We start from the raw sequence: 14,789 nt of genomic DNA, 5'->3' as shown, positions 1-14,789 counted from the left end.
ATCAAATTCTGTTACAGAAACTGAATCAACATGAGGTTTGCTACTTGCCTTTATAGAAATTGCAATGCATTTTCCGTGAAAACAAATCTATTGATGACTTTTGTTTTTAAGAATCTGTTAGAATTGATGAAATGCTGTCCAACTTAAACACTATTTTGACTTCAGTCATTGGCTAATTGGAGGTATGCTGGTAAAAGCTGTCTAGGAGGGTGAGACTGGGCAATTAAAGCATGCAGAATTCAAGCAGCAGTTTGTACTGACCCAGCTTAATTACAGATAACTGAAGGAAAATGTCTGATTACCTGGAAGACCAGATCACAATATGTCTGTCTACCACAAACCCCTTAGATGAATGAATGTTTGAGAAATTAGGTTGGGTAGAGCCTTTGGGACAAAGGTGATTTTCTAGGAGCAGGAAGAGTTGAAAGCAGTGGTGTTAATGCAGATGAGACTTGGAAATGAGCACGCACTTGACCACCAACTGTAACAAATGAGCAAGGCAAGTCCAACTTTCAAAATTTTGTGCCTCCAATTTGTTCCATACTGAGCTTGGCTCACCCATCCATCTTCCTCCCCTTGCCAGACAATGTACAGAAGCTCTATTTTCAATACTAAGTTGTCTATGACCTAGCCCATTTTTTCCTTTGTTCCATTCTGTCCTCTGCATTCTTCTCACTTTTGTTCACCCATTTCTGGCATTGTATTGTCAAATGCATGGTTAATCCCAGATCCCCCTTCTCCCATCTTTTTTAAGACCATATTATTAACCCTACCACCTCATTGCAAGTTTAATTTCTGAGCTGAGGGCAGTCAAAATGAGTGTGTAAAAACAATTTGCTAATGACATCAAGAAAGGTATTTGCCACCCCCCTTCTGATTTACATGACTAGTCCAAAAGTAGCCTAGCAAGCCACTGAGTTGTAATGGCTACAGCAATGTGGCTTTGTTAGAGAATGAACGTGAACATTAAGTTTGATGCTAGCTCAAATGCAATGAAAATTGGGAAATGTTTAATGCAGATAACAATGACATATAGGGATGGATAGGATTAATAAGGAAAATTGAAAATAGGTTCTGGGAATTTTAGATGAATCCCTTAATTAGATTTAATCTGCCAAGATGGCAAATGAAGTGTCCTTTGATTCAACTGTTCCTTTTTTTGGAAAATGTTGGTCTGCTTACTCTTAATGGCCCTGAAGTTTGTTCTAAAAAAATTTAGATGAGGTTAAGAGCTACTTTAGTATACTTATAGATACAGATCGGTAACGGCTACTTAATTTTTGTCTTTTTTTTATAGTGGAACAAAGAACAGAACTCGAATAGTGATAGAGGTAGGATTTAAGTAGGCATAAACTAACCCAGTCTTTAAAATAGGGGGCCAAATTTTCATTTGTTTTTTGTTCAGTTAATTATATGATACCCTTTTGAAGCCACACTTGCATCTGCTTCCACCACATCCTCTAACCCTAACTACTTAATGCAGCTGTAGTTTTAAAAATAAACTATCTTTGCTTCTGGTTTAGTTGTTCACCTTTGCATACCACTTGATCAGGGTCAGTGAGTGAGGTACATATAATCTATGCTTAATTTACTGTAACTACCCTCCCATTTTACTCTAAAGGCATATGTGTTTAGCTATTTTCCCGAACTGGTCTGTGACCTTCAACAATTTGTATCCTTTTGTTTATCTCTTGTCCGTCCTTGCAAAATTTATCATTTTGCACTTAACCAGAAGGCAGATAAACTTTTATGCTCATTTGTATGTTTATCACTCTTGTCCTCACAGTACTACCAAGCTTTATCATAACACAAATTTTGAAGTTGTATCCTGCACACCAACTCAAGTCATGAGGCAGTCTGAATCCAGTCCGTGGGGAATCAAACCTTTCCTCTAGTCAAAAAGCAGCCACTCACTGTCCATAATTAATCCACAGCATGACTTAATTTTCATTTATCACCACAGGTTAAACTGGCCTAATGATAGTGAATAAGGAAACAGTAGAGGCTTAAATGCATTGTATCCATCTTCATGGTAAAGAGGGCAAATAACATGCTGGAAATAAATCAGGCTCTGGTGTGAATGTGGAATTTGAAAGAAAAAGTACCACAAATTGATAGGACTAAGTGAATCTCCTGGACCTGATGGCCTATATTGAGTTCTAAACAGCTACAGCATGGATGCATTGGTTTTCCAGAGTTGGATTCTAGAACTGCCCAAGGATTGGAAGGTAACACATTAGCCCATTGATTAAGGAAGAGGAGGTGATGGGTAACGATATCAGTAGTAGGTGAAATGCTAGAATATCAGGGATGTGGTAATGGGCCACTTAAAGCATAAAAAGATTAAGCAGTGTCAATGGGAGTGTTTTGAGGATGCAACTAGAATGGATAAGGGCATCTAGGTTTTCAAAAAGTATTTGATACGGTGCACGCAGAAGGTTATTACACTAAATTAGAACTCATGGGATTGGGTGGGTGATACATGCACAATAGACAACAGGAATAAACAGGACATTTTGGTTTGGCAGGCTGTAACTAGCTGGGTACTGCAAGGGTCTTAGCTAATCCAATCTATACTAATGATTTAGATGAGGGGACTGAGTTGATGCTCTCAATTTGCTGACACCACAAAGGGAGAAAATAAGCAATGAGGATGCAGCGATACAGACATGAGTGGGCAATGTTTGCATTCAGAGGGACCTGGATGTCCTTATACATCAAAAAGTTAACATGCAATTAGGGTGGCAAATTAGCTTTTGTTACAAAGAGATTGGAGTATAAGAGTAAAGAAGTCTTAGTGCAAATAGGGCATTGGTGAGGTCACACCTGGGGTATCATGTAGTTTTGGTTCCCTTGCCAAGGAGGAAGAATTTGTCCTCCAGGGAGTACAACAAAGGTTCATGAAAGTGGGTCTTGGGATGAGATTATTTTATGTTCCTATATTGCATGGAGTAGAAGAATTAGAGGTGGTCTAATTGAAATACATAAAATTCTTAAGGGGCTTGATGAGTTAGATGGTGAGAAAATGTTACCCCTGGCTGGATAATCTAGAACATGGGATCACAGTCATTAAAGGTCGAGCATTTATGACTCAGATTAGAAGAAATTTCATTGCTAAAAGGGTTGTGAATCTTTGGAATTGTCTATCCAAGAGCACTGGATAGCCTGTTGAGTATAGACAGAGGTCGAAAGATTCTTGGGGGAAGGTGGAGTTAAGTTAGGTCAGCCATGGTTTTGGTGAATGGCGGTGCAGGCTCAATGGACCAAATGACCAACTGCGTCTCCCATTTCTAATGTTAGATTTTGTATGGCAGCACAGATTGCATTGTATATATGCTGCCATGTGTTAACTGGAGTTGAGTCATGTCATTAAATGGTAGCCTGTGTCATTCAATGGCCATCTCCTGTTTTGCGGTGTCATTTGCCACATCAGACTGCACACCAGCTGGATATGGAAATCAAATCCCTTTTGAGTTGTGGTACACCTTGAGTTGGACGAGCAATGCCTGCAAAGCAATGTATGTGCAGTCAATGGCATCCAGTTCTTTGTTGCCTCAGCTCCGTCCCTCTGTCATGCATTTGTCTAGGGCCAAGTGATTTGTGCAAAATCCTTGAAGTCCATGCAGTCCATAACACACTGTAGACTTTGGTAATTTTTGGTGTTCTTTAAAGTTGCCAAAGACTTCTACAATTGCAGCAACAGCCAGTGGAAATCAATCAGTGACTAATCTGTAAGTAGTTGACTATTCCTTTAAATAAACACACGTTTGGCTATGTGCGTTTAAGAGTCAGCATTAGTTGGAGAATCAACGGCCCAAACCATGCTAAAAGATAATAGCAAAATACTGCGGATGCTGGAAATCTGAAACAAAAATACCTGGGAAAGCTCAACAGGTCTGACAGCATCTGCAGAGAGGAATACAGTTAGACTATATTTCTTAGTTCTGATGAAGAGTCATTTGGAAACATTAACTGTATTCTTCTCCGCAGATGCTGTCAGACCTGAGTTTTTCCGGGTATTTTTGTTTTTGGCCCAAATCATGCTGATTGGTATTGTGATTTGCCTAGTCTGCATACTTAGGACATTACATTGCGAATCCACTAATATCCTCACTAAAATCACATTTGGCATGGTTTGCACTAGACATGTATGCTCACAGCACTGAAGCCATTTTGGAGTCAAAATAGCATTTGCAGCGCTGAAAAACCAGGTACTAAAGGACTGATTTTTGCAGACAGGACTTTGAAGTATTTCAGAAATTGCTGTTCAGCCATTTTGAGAAGTGATATTTAACAAGAAGCTATAAAATGGTAGAAATAGCTCTGTCATACTACCACTGCACTACAGATGGCAGCCTTTGTATGAAACACATGATGATTCAAATGTTTTTCAGTTTTGTATAGTGCTGCAAGAGTTGATACTGGGGAAGCGAAATTTAGTATTTAAGGTAGAATATTATACTTCTAAAACCAAATAGGCACACTGTTAAGTATTCTCCAACAAAACATTTGATAAGCTTCCATCCCAGTCTGAAATTTAAGGCTCATAATTTAATCAACATGGAAAATTGAGTAAAAATATCACGCAGTTTATTAACACTTGCTATCTAGGGTCATAATGAAAAATGGTTAATTGTTAGCTACTAAATATTGGATACTGGCACTACTCACGGAACTATATCCCAGGAGGTTAGGGTGGTGAAAAGGGTGAACAAGTATTACTTTTTAACTAGAGCCTAGTAAGTTTAGTAGTCTTCAGAGTTAATCTGGACTTATATAAGAACACTTGTCTGGGTGTCATTCAAAAATGCAGTAGAATGTACTGTTAAATAAAACAGCACAGCAATATGCAAAACCCGCAGGGTAGTAATTACAAATTCTTCAAAGCCTATAACAGTTGACAAACAAAACTATAATGGTCATTTGGTAACATTAGAACTTGAGTGTTGCTGAAAAAAGACATTTTGTCAAAGTTTTCCATCTTGCGTTCATCAGGACAATCGCAAGAATACCAATGTCAGGGGATACCACAACTTTATACTGTATGTAAAGACAGTGCTGACTGATTGGCAAATGGACTCAGAGTTTCATGCGCTATAAGATTGGTCTTATCGGCAACCTCGTAAATAGGGCCCAAGCCATTTGCTCAACGTGCAAGCTTGATGCTGAAATAGGGTGCATCAAAAACATCCTGCAGGATAACGGTTACCCTGATAAGATCATTTCGCGCTGTATATCGCACAAACTCATGAACGGACCTAAGGCCGCACTTTTGGCCTGTACTTTTGCAGCAAAAACTAATGGTTTTAATTTAATGTAACTATTATTCCTCTTAGGAGAGTCTTACAGCTAAGTCCAATATCCATATACACCCAATTTCCAGCAAGGATCAATAGATTGTGCTCAGGATTCTTGCTGTCTTTTGTCCTCCCTAACCTAGGGACACTGAGGCTAATTATTGAATGTTAATTGCACTACTCCTACTAAGATACAAAGCACTGTCCGTTCGAAGATATTATTTCAAAACAAATAGAAATCACGGACTCTCTACTTTGTTCCTGAAATCAGTTAATTTAAGATAAAGTATTGGTTGCACATTCAGACGGGATACCCCAACCATTTGCATCATAAAGCTATTGCTTTAATTTAACAAACTCGCAAGTTGGAGAAGGCCATTTAACCAATTTTAAATAATTCATTCAGAGAAATCTTCACCGCCCTGCGTTGTAGTATCCAATATGTTATCTAATGCTTCCAGAGTTACTACTTCCACTACTCTAACTGAAAATGTACTCATCACTCTTTGAAGAATTTCCTGATATCTGCCCTAAAGGTACACTTCTCTAGTTTAACCCTGTGCCCCATAGTTCAACTTGTGCAACAGGTAAAATCCTGGTTAATCCTTTCTATACCTTTAATAATTTTACAAACCTCTATTAAATCACCCAGCATTTCCTTTCCAGGATGAAAGGTCCAAATTTCTCTAGTTTTTACTCAACCCCTGCAACTGGGTATCAGCCTCAGGGCTCCTCACTGCCTCCAGAATTCTCCCTACTCCTGACCAGAACTGGAAGCAGTATTTAATATCACTATAAATTTTGACCAATACACCTGTGATATATATTTAAATGTTTTGGCTATGCAGTTTAACAGCCGATAAGCTTTGCTGATTATAGCTCTGCATTGGCTGGACTTGTTTAGCATTAAGTTGACTAGTACTCTAAAATCTTTTTCAATCTCATCCCAAGCTATTTAAGCGCCATTCTTGGAGCTCATGTTGCAAATATTTCTTTCTGTTCCAACATATAGCATTTTACCACTTGTCTGCATAACATTTCATCTGCAATTTTTCTGCCCACATTTTTATCAATTTATGGGATGTGGCCATCGCTGACAACATCAGTATTTATTGATTATCCCTAATTGCCCTTGAAAAGGTGGGGATGAGCCACTTTCTTGAAACTGTTGCAGTCCGTATGGTGTAGATACACCTTCCTCCTCCTTCAGGTACCATGCCCTAAGAGGGTGTTGGCGACCATGGACTTCCATTGGATTGGTTCATGATTCTGCTTGGCAAAGTACTGCAATGGTTTGCCATTGCCTTCTGCAGTATGGCTGATCAGGAAACTCGCTTTTGAACGCCTGCCATCAGGCATATTGGAAGGATTTAGAGGCTGATAATAAACCTGTTTGGTCACGTTATGCAGTAAGTACACCCACAGTGCTGTTAGGAAGAAAGCTTCAGGCTTTTGACTCAATACCAGTGAAGGAATGGTGATGTATTTCTAAGTCAGGATGATGTGACTTGAAAGGGAACTTGAGGGTGGTGGTGTTCCCATGTGCCTGCTGAACTTGTCATTTATTCTGGGCGGTAGAGGTTACTGCATTGGTGCTGTTGAAGAATACTTGGCACATTACTACAGTGCATCTTATAGACAGGTACTCACTGCTGCTGCAGAGCTTCAGTGGTAGAAGGAGAGGATGTTTAAGGTAGTGGATGGGGTGTTTAAGTGGCTGTTTTACCTTGGATGGTATCAACCTTGTGTATTAGAGCTGTACTCATCCAGGCAAGTGGAATGTATTCCGCCACACTCTTGACTTGTGCCTTTTGTGGGGACAGAAGGTGAGTCAGCCACCACAGAGTACCCAGGCTCTGACCTGCTGTTGTAGCCACAGTATTTATGTGATTCGTCATGATAGGTTTCTGGTCAGTGGTGACCCTCAGGGGAGTTTGGCAGTGGTAATACTGCTGATGGCTCACAGCACCTCATGGAGGCCCAGTTTTGAGCTGTCAGATCTGTTTTGAATCTGTCCCATTTAGCACGGTCGTAGTGCCACATAACACATAGAGGGTGTCCTCAGAATGAAGATGAGACAACCTCTGCTCAAGGACTGTCATGGATAGATGCATTTGCAACAGATATATTGTTGAGCATCAGGTTAGATAGGTTTTTTTCCTCATGTTGCTTCTCTGACCACCTGACACAGCCCAGCCTGGAAGATATGTCTTTCAGGGCTCAGTCAGCTCTATCAGTAGTGGCGCTACTGAGCCACTCATGGTCCCCCACCCAGAATTATGTGACATTCTTTGCCATTGCTACCCTCAGTTCTTCTTCCAAGTAGTCTTCAACATGTGAAGCATTGATTCACCAGTTGAAAGAATGTAATAGGTGATCAGCAAGAGGTTTCCATGCCCATGTTTGACCTGATGACATGAGACTTCATGAATTTCAGAGTCAATGTTGGGGGTTCTTAGGGCCACTCTCCATCGACTGTATAGCACTGTGCAGCCACCTCTGGTGGGTCTGGGACAGGATGTTGTTGGAGGAGTCTGGGTCTTTGGCTGTGAGGTATAAATCGGTGAGTATGATTATGTCAGGCTGCTGCTCGACTAGTCTGTAGGTCAGCCCTCCCAATTCTGGCATTTCCCCATACATTAGTAAAGTTGACATTGCAGGATCAACTGAGTTGTATGTTATATGTCCAGTGCCCAGGTTGGCACTGGGTGGTTGTAATCTGATGTGTAATATATCTTTAAGAAGAATGTTATTAAGGAAGATCACATGATCTTAGAATCCAATAGCAGAGTAGCGTGGACTACCTCTGTAGTTAGTAGTCTGTAATCAGTAGTTATTGGTTGTGTAGAGATGGAGTTTGAAGTGTAAGCACATGTTTAGTTGCTGCTGAGTACCTTTGTAAATAAGAGGTTTCACCTATGAAGTGTTGCTGCTCAAATCTATCATTAGTACCACCACTTACAACAAGCGTGTGAATAGGATCTAATAAACCTGGTGACTAGGATCCACCAAATTGGCGATGAGGATTTAATAGTGGTCCATCAGATTTAATTCTTTTTTTACTTTTCCTAGGCAAAATTTCAGAGGCTAGCTTAGAGTCAACCACAATTCTGTGAGTCTCAAGTGACTTCTGGGCCAGTCCAGCTGATCTGCTTCCCTAAACAATATTAGTGAATCAGATGGGTGTTTGCAACAACCTGGTAGTTTCATGGTCACCATTACTGATGCTTCTTATTCCAGATTTATTTAATTAATTGAATTTAAATTTCCCAATACTCACAATGGAATTTAAGCTCATGTCTCTGCATTATTAGACCAAAGTGTTTAATAATGTGCCACATAACATGGCTGTCAGCAAAGCCCATGGAATAAAAGGGACAGTGGAAGCATAGATACGAAGTTGGCTGAATGACAGGAAACAGAGTGGTGGGAACGGTTGTTTTTTGGACTGGAGGAAGGTTTTTGTGGGGGTTCCCCAGGGGCTTGTGTGAGGACTATTTCTTTTCTTGATATATATTAATTCCCTAGACATCGGTGTGCAGAGCACAAATTCAAAATATGCAAATGGCACAAAACTTGGAAATATTGAGAATATCGAGAAGATATAGACAGTCTGGTGGAATGGGCAAACACATGGTAGATGAAATTTAATGCAGAGAAATGTGAAGTGCTACATTTCGATAGGAAGAATGAGGACAGGCAATGTAAAATTAAGAGGGCAATTCTGATGATGCATGAGTAGATGGACCTGTCGGTTTATGTGTACCAATCATTGAAGGTGGCAGGCCAAGTTGAGAAAGCAGTTAAGGCATACAGGATTCTGGCTTTGTAAATAGAAGCACAAGAGTACAAAAGCAAAGAGATCATGGTGAACCTTTATAAAACACTGGTTCAGCCTCAACTGGAGTATCATGTCCAATTGTGGGCACCACACTTTAGGAAGGCATTAGAGAGGGCGCAGAAAAGATTTACAAGAATGGTTCCAGAATTGAGGGATTTCAGTTATGAGAACAGATTGAAGAAGCTGGGGCTGTCCTCCTTCAAGAAGAGAAAGTTCAGAGGAGATTTGATAGCGGTATCCAAAATCCTGAGAGGTCTAGGCGAAGTAGATACAGCAGGGGTCAGCAACATTTTTTACCTGAAGAGCCTTCCTAAATATATTGTCTTAAATAAAAACAATTGGGATCCGCAAGATGAAAATTCAGCATTTCTAAACCAAATACATGGCAAATTGCCAAGTATCTCTGGTAGACTACATAAGTTGCATACAAAATAAATCAAATACGTGTATTAAATTCATGTATCAATAGAAAAATATCAAAATAAAATAGACCTAAGTGAATTATAGCACTTGTTGACTTTTTTAAACAATAATTTTGTCACTAGTCATCTTTAAAACAAACTTTAACTTAAGATGTGAAGAATTAAGACAATTTTTTCAGCTATTAATTCTCATGATAAAAAAATCTAATAACACATTCAGAATAGATTATCAGCTCAGCTATATTAGAAACAATAATGATCACAACCGTAGAATCTGTCCTTTGAACCAAAGGTATTATCTAGAACCACACCGCTCAGAACGAGTTTATTTAGAGCACAATGATGTTTTTTGTTAAAATAATCATTTGAAACCATAAAGCACAGCAGGATGATTCGCCTTTTACCTCATAATAAAAGGACAGCGCTTTTCTTGACTTAATTTTTTTTTAGTTTTGTTTCATGTTATCACAATCCAACTGGAATAGGAGATGCAAATAAGATGTTAAAGAGCTGCATGTGGCTCCGGAGCCACAGATTGCAGACCCCTGAAACTGGGAGAAGATTCCCATTAGCGGAAGAGTGGGAAACCAGAGGACACCTATTTCAGCTGATTGCAACAGAACCAGAGGTGAAGTGAGGAAAAATATTTTAATGTAGCAAACAGTTAGGATCCAGAATGCACTCACAAAGGGTGGTGGAGGCAGATTCAAATTGAAAAGAAAATTAGATAATTTTCTGAAGAGAAGTTTGCAGGGCCATGGGGAATAGGCAGAGGAGTGGGACTAGATGAGTTGCTCTTGCAGAGAGCCGGCACAGACCAAATTATGTCCCTTAATGCTGTAACCAATCTATAATTCTAACTCCTTTGATTCGGTGTCAACCTTTGCCTGATTAGACTCCTGTGAAAGATTTGGGATTTTTCCTGCATTAAAGGTTCTACATAAATGTACGCTGTTGTATTTTGCTTTACAGGAAAGCATTATACAGACCTTCAACGGTCACAAAATGGTCACCTGGAGGCGCTCATGTATAGTGCAAGAATTGGAAAGAATTTATGATTAAACCTTAAAAATCTCTTTTAAAAGCAGAGCTGCAACTATGATTCTCTTTCTTTCCTTCCCAAGTTGGATAGCAACTTATCAATATTATGTCACAGCTTCATCCAAAGAATAATAAGTGACCAAATGATCCAAAATTTGATTCCCAGTCTGTGCTGAGTTGGTGGATCTGACTAACAACAACTGGACCACAGTGATTAGCCTCAGTGCCTCTGGGCTAGGGAGGAGCAAAATCAGGTAGCAGGGATCCTTTTCCAGCTTACTGTTCTGTGATTCCTTAAAACCATTCATATCTGGACAATGGTTAAGAACAGGATTGGACTTAGTTATGTTTTTCTTGGTTGTTTAGCGCTTCACAATTCAATGTGCAATTTACACTCAGCTAAATATTTTTCACTATGGTGACTGATGAAGAGTGGTTTTGCATTATCCCCTTCACTGTTGTATCCTGTGTAAGATACAAATTATTAAAAGTGCAAGTTATTTTCCTGTGACTTCCCAAATGGTGAGTTGTTGATTTTCACACAGCCACCTGCAGGGAATAAATGAAAACTGACTGTCTCATTGCTCACCGGTGATAAATATTTTTAATTATAAATAAAAATTACACAACTTCATATTTCACAACCGTACATACCAGTACAAAAAAATCTACTGATTTGTAACTGACACAATATATTTCTTGCTCCGGTCGTCTTGCCTTATATCTCTGTTCCATAAGATGATGCTGCAAGTTCAGGTATAGTTGAACAACAAAAACAACTTATTTATATAGCACCTTTAACTTAGTGAAATGTCCAAAGGTGCTACACAGGAGTGTTATCAAACAAAATTAGAGAACCAAACCACATAAGGAGGTATTAGGGCAGATGACAAAAACTTGGTCAAAGAGGTAGGTTTTAAGGAGCATCTTAAAAAAGGAAAGAGAGGTAAAGAGGTTTAGGGAGGGAATTCCAGAACAACCCCCAATGATGGAGTGATTAAAATTAGGAATGAGCAAGAGCCCACAATTGGGGAAATCACAATTGGATGAACATAGATATCTCAGAGGGTTATGGGTCTGGAGGAGATTTCAGAGATAGGAAGGAAAAAGGGATTTGAAAATAAGGATGAGAATTTTAAAATTGAGTCATGGAGCTAATGTAGATCAGTAAGCAGAGGGGTGATGGGAGAATGGGGTTTGGCACAAGTTAGGACACAGGTAACAGAGTTTTGGGTGAGTGTTAGTTTATGGAGGGTGGAAGATAAATAGGCAACCAGGAGTGCATTAGAATTGTCAAGCCTAGAGACAACAAAGGCATGGATGAGGAATTTAACAATAGATGAGCTGAGGCAGGACAAAGTTGCACAGTGCTACAGAGGTGTCTTCATGTTAGCACAGAGGCTCATCTCAGAGTCAAATAAGACACCAAGGTTCTGAACAGAAGTAAAATGCTGGGAATCTGAATAAAAACAGAAATTTCTGGAAATAATAAGCAGGTCTGGCAACATCTGTTGAGAGAGATCAACAGAGTTAACAGGCTGAATTTTCTCAGCCTTATGGTAGTGAGCTTGGAAACAGAGAAGCCAGGAAGATCATGGGGAGCTGCGTTGGGATGGCTGTCCTGTGCTCTCCTGTTGCCAGGAACTTTCCATGGGCAGGGCCATAGGAGGAGAAGTGGGCCATTCATTCCATTGAGCCTGCTCCACCATCATGGCTGACCATCCACTTCAATGCTTTTTACACACATTATTCCCATATCCCTTTATGTCATTGGCATTTAGAAATCTGTCAATCTCTACTTTAAACATACTCAATGACTAAGCTTCCACAGCCCTCTGGAGTAGAAAATTCCAAAGATTCACAACCCTCTGGGTAAAAGAAATTCTCCTCATCTCAGTCCGAAGTGGCTTCCCTCTTATTTTGAAATCGTGTCCCCTAGTTCTAGTCTCCCCAATCTTACCTGCATCTACCCTGTCTGTCGCTTTAAGTGTGTTGTAGGTTTCAATGAAATCACCTCTCATTCTTTGAAACTCTACAGAATACAGGCCCAGTTTCTCCAATCTTTCTTCATAGGACAGTCCTGCCATCCCGGGAACAAGTCTGATGAATCTTCATTGCACTCCCTCTATCACAATAATATCCTTCCTAAGGTAAGGGAACCTAAACTGCATAGTAGAAACGTAGAAAATAGGAGCAGGAGTCAGTCATTCGGCCCTCTGAGCCTGTTCCACCATTCAATATGATCATGGGTGATCCTTGATCTCAACGCCATAGTCCCGCCCTCTCCCCATACCCATTGATGCCTTCAGGGTCTAGAAATCTATCTACTTCCTTCTTAAATATATTCGGTGACTTGGCCTCCCCTAGCCTTCTGTGGTAAAGAATTCCACAGGTTCACCACCCTCTGAGTGAAGAAGTTTCTACTCATCTCAGTCCTAAATGGCCTACCCTGTATCCTGAGACTGTGACCCCTTGTTCCAGACCCTCCAGCCAGAGGAAACATCATCCCTGCATCCAGTCTGTCCAGCCCTGTCAGAATTTTACATGTTTCAATGAGATGCCTCTCATTCTTCTAACCTCCAGTGAATACAGGCCTAGCTGACCCAATTGCTCCTCATACGACAATCCTCCCATCCCAGGCATCAATCTGGTGAACCTTCGCTGCACTCCCTCTATGGCAAGTATATCTTAGGTAAGGAGACCAAAACTGCACACAATACTCCAGGTATGGTCTCACCAAAGCTGCAGTAAGTCATCCTTGTTCCTGTATTCAAGTCATCTTTCAATGAAAGCCAACATGTCATTTGCCTTCTTAACTGCTTGCTGCACCTGTCTGCTTGCTTTCAGTGATTGGTGTACAAGAACACCCAGGGTCCCTTTGTACATCAACATTTCCCAATCTATCACCATTTAAATAATACTCTGCCATTCTGTTTTTCGTACCAAAGTGGATAACTTCACACTTATCCATGTTATACTGCATCTGCCATGTACTTGCCCACTCAGTCAACTTGTCTAAATTGCCTTGAAGCCTCTTAACATCCTCCCCACCACTTACATTGCCACCAAGTTTCCTGTCATCAGCAAAGTTGGAAATATTACATTTGGTTCCCTCATCCATTTCATTGATATATATTGTGAATAGTTGGGGCCTAAGCACTGATCCCTGTGGTATCCCACTAGTCACCTCCAGCCACTCCGGAAAAGACCCATTTATTTCTCCTCTCTGTTTCCTGTCTGCTAACCAATTTTCAATCCATGCCAATATCTTACCCCCAATTATAGTGTGCTTTAATTTTGCACACTAACCTCATATGTGGGGTTTATCAAAAGTTTTCTGAAAGTCCAAATACACAATATCTACTGGTTCTCCCTCATCTATTCTGCTAGTTACATCTTCAAAAAACTCCAGTAGGTTTGTCAAACATGATTTCCCTTTCATAACTCCATGTTGACTTTGTCTAATCCCATTGATATTTTATGAGTGTCCTGTTATCACATCCTTTATAATAGCCTCTAGCATTTTCCCTTCTCCAGGTGCGATCTAACCAAGGTTCTGTACAATTGAAGCAAGACTTCGCTACTCCTGTACTTAAATCCTCTTGAGATAAAGGCCAACATACCATTAGCCTTCCTAATTGCCTGCTGCACCCGCATGTTAGCCTTCAAGACTTATTGATAAGGACACCACCCAGGTCCCTTTGCATATCTACACTTTCTAATTTCTTACCATTTAAGAAATACTCTGCACATCTGTCAAAGTGAATAACCTCACATTTTTCCACATTATACTTCATCTGCCATGTTCTTGTCCACTCACTAAGTCTGTCCAAATCCTCTTGAAGCCACTTTGCATCTTTCTCACAAAACATTCCACCTAGCTTTGTGTCATCTGCGAACTTTGAAATATTGTACTTGGTCCCCATATCCAAATCATTGATATGTATTGTGAACAGCTGAGCCCCAAGTACTGATCCTTGTGGTACCCCACTAGTCACAGCCTGCCAATGCGAGAATGACCCATTTATTCCTACTCTGTTTTCTACCTGTTAACCAATCCTTAATCCATGCCAGTATACTGCCTCCTATCCCATGTGCTTTTATTTTGCCAACCAACCTCCTGTGAAGGACTTTATCAGAAGCCTACTGAAAATCCAAAAATCCAAAATCTACGTCCAGCAACCCCCT

Source organism: Cetorhinus maximus, chromosome 19, assembly GCF_964194155.1.
Source record: "Cetorhinus maximus chromosome 19, sCetMax3.hap1.1, whole genome shotgun sequence".
NCBI lineage: Eukaryota > Metazoa > Chordata > Chondrichthyes > Lamniformes > Cetorhinidae > Cetorhinus > Cetorhinus maximus.
This window is presented reverse-complemented; position numbering follows the sequence as displayed.